Raw genomic sequence first — 2,499 nt, 5'->3', positions numbered from 1 at the left:
TATATATAATTATTTTTATATCATCTGTACCCACCCCATCCCTCTTCCAAGCCTTGATGCTATCAGTATTTCATTTAATTTTGACAACGTGCTACGATATGGCTCCGAGTCCGCCAATTTCAGCTAAAATCAAACTGACTCAATAGCGGTAACCTTGATGCCGGACAAGGGCAAACTACAGCCCGTGGATGAAATCTAGCCCGTGGGCAGTTTCAGTCCAGTCCAGCCCACCTGTTGACTCAGTAATTAATTACATGTATACTCAGTAATTAATTACATGTATAAATTATAAATGTTGCCATTGTTGGGTTAGTGATTAAAAAACAAACCAAAAAGTATGTATTGAAAATTGATTATAATACTAGTTCCGGCCCTGCGAGAAGCGATAGATCTAATCATGTTATATCTCATGAAATGCCATTGGGTGACATAGTTTGTGCTGTAGTGTCAGTTTTAGTCTCACTTTTGAGAACTTGCGTAGTATGCCGACAGATTTCGCCCAATAATTTTCTCTAAACTGCTTTGCCCCGCGAGATATCTGATTTGGACAACGCTTGCCCATGTCTGTCTTATGATAGCCTCTACAACCACGCCACGTAACGGTGCCACTGCGCCAACAAATTCTAAAGTGCTATTAGATTGAAATGAAATTCAAAATTGTCGGAGTCAGGAGGAAACAAAATATCATAACAAAGAGGAAACTTCCAGTTTTCTTAAAACTGTGAGCAACAACTTGGACTTTGGCTATATCGTAGCGCGTTGACGATATTTATGTAAAATTTCTTTCATAATATTGTATATCAAATGTACTCTATATTTTTCATATGTTTGTGTTTTCTCTATATCGTTGCCTGTCGTTCAGCTCTTATACGTGTGTTTTCGTGTATTTTTAAAAAATATCCCCTTGATATTTTATTGTCATTTTTAAAAACTAATAATATGTATATATTAGCCAACATGATAGACCTATATCTATTTGTATACATGTAGTTTATTCTCAAACGTCTGTGACTACCTGCAATAGCTAGCAGGGTCTCTGAATTCCCTTCCTCCTTAGACGTTAAAAGTCTCCACCATCAGTATCTTCATGACGGACGAACTAGTATTTATAACAATACATGATGTATTTTTATTCTCAACTTTCTACTTTTTTAAACTAATGAAGACGCGAGTTTACGATACATAATGAAGAAAGAGGGATGGGGGGTTAGAGTGGCAATCATCTGTCAGTGTCGTCAGTTTTTACCTAAACAAGAAATGTGGAGTTGACCTACAGTCTCGAGGTCACTATGTGAGCCCGTAAAGAATAGAAGAAGAAAGTGAGCAGGTATAGAGGAGTGAGTGAAAACGTATAGAGGAGTGAGTGAGCGTGTATAGAACAGAAGAAGTAAGTGAGAAGGTAAAGAGGAGTAAGTAAGTGAGTACGTATAGAACCAAAAGAGTGAGTAAAGAACAGAGCAGTAAGTGAGCTGGTATAGAACAGAAGGAGTAAGTGAGTACGTATAGAACAAAAGAGTAAGTGAAGAACATAGCAGTAAGTGAGCAGGTATAGAACAGAATAGTGAGCAAAGCACATAGCAGTAAGTGAGCAGGTATTGAACAAAAGAGTGAGTGAAGAACATAGCAGTAAGTGAGCAGGTATAGAACAAAAGAGTAAGTGAAGAACATAGCAGTAAGTGAGCAGGTATTGAACAGAAGAGTGGGTGAAGAACATAGCAGTAAGTGAGTACGTATAGAACCAAAAGAGTGAGCAAAGAACATAGCAGTAAGTGAGCAGGTATAGAACAGAAGAGTGAGCAAAGAACATAGCAGTAAGTGAGCAGATATAGAACAAAAGAGTAAGTGAGGAACATAGCAGTAAGTGAGCAGGTATTGAACAGAAGAGTGGGCAAAGAACATAGCAGTAAGTGAGCAGGTATTGAACAGAAGAGTGAGTGAAGAACATAGCAGTAAGTGAGCAGGTATAGAACATAGCAGTAAGTGAGTACGTATAGAACCAAAAGAGTGAGCAAAGAACATAGCAGTAAGTGAGCAGGTATAGAACAGAAGAGTGAGCAAAGAACATAGCAGTAAGTGAGCAGATATAGAACAAAAGAGTAAGTGAGGAACATAGCAGTAAGTGAGCAGGTATTGAACAGAAGAGTGGGCAAAGAACATAGCAGTAAGTGAGCAGGTATTGAACAGAAGAGTGAGTGAAGAACATAGCAGTAAGTGAGCAGGTATAGAACATAGCAGTAAGTGAGTACGTATAGAACCAAAAGAGTGAGCAAAGAATATAGCAGTGAGTGAGCAGGTATAGAACAGACGAGTGAGTGTTTGACCAGGACAGTCCCGGTTGTTTCAGCAATACATCTACCTGACCTACACCTACCCCTTGCCGGGTGGTCGCGCCAGCCCCGTGGACTTCCAGAGGGCCGCTTCCGGTCTGACGTCAGAGGAGGTACTCTGCGCATGTCCCTTCTGCTGTGATGTGGTTTGCAGTGCCTCCACCGACCCCCC

General features: G+C 40.1%; 1 protein-coding gene across 1 annotated transcript in view; it reads left to right on the top strand.

The window, feature by feature from the left end:
• LOC101851999 (nucleoporin NUP159) overlaps positions 1 to 2,499 on the top strand; it is a gene marked incomplete at its 5' end in the record, with an annotated part of 16,662 nt that overhangs the window by 4,813 nt on the left and 9,350 nt on the right.

The sequence above is a fragment of the Aplysia californica genome, unplaced genomic scaffold (genome assembly GCF_000002075.1).
Source record: "Aplysia californica isolate F4 #8 unplaced genomic scaffold, AplCal3.0 scaffold01623, whole genome shotgun sequence".
NCBI lineage: Eukaryota > Metazoa > Mollusca > Gastropoda > Aplysiida > Aplysiidae > Aplysia > Aplysia californica.
The sequence above is the reverse complement of the archived record's forward strand: the minus strand, read 5'-3'. Positions and strand labels throughout refer to the sequence as shown.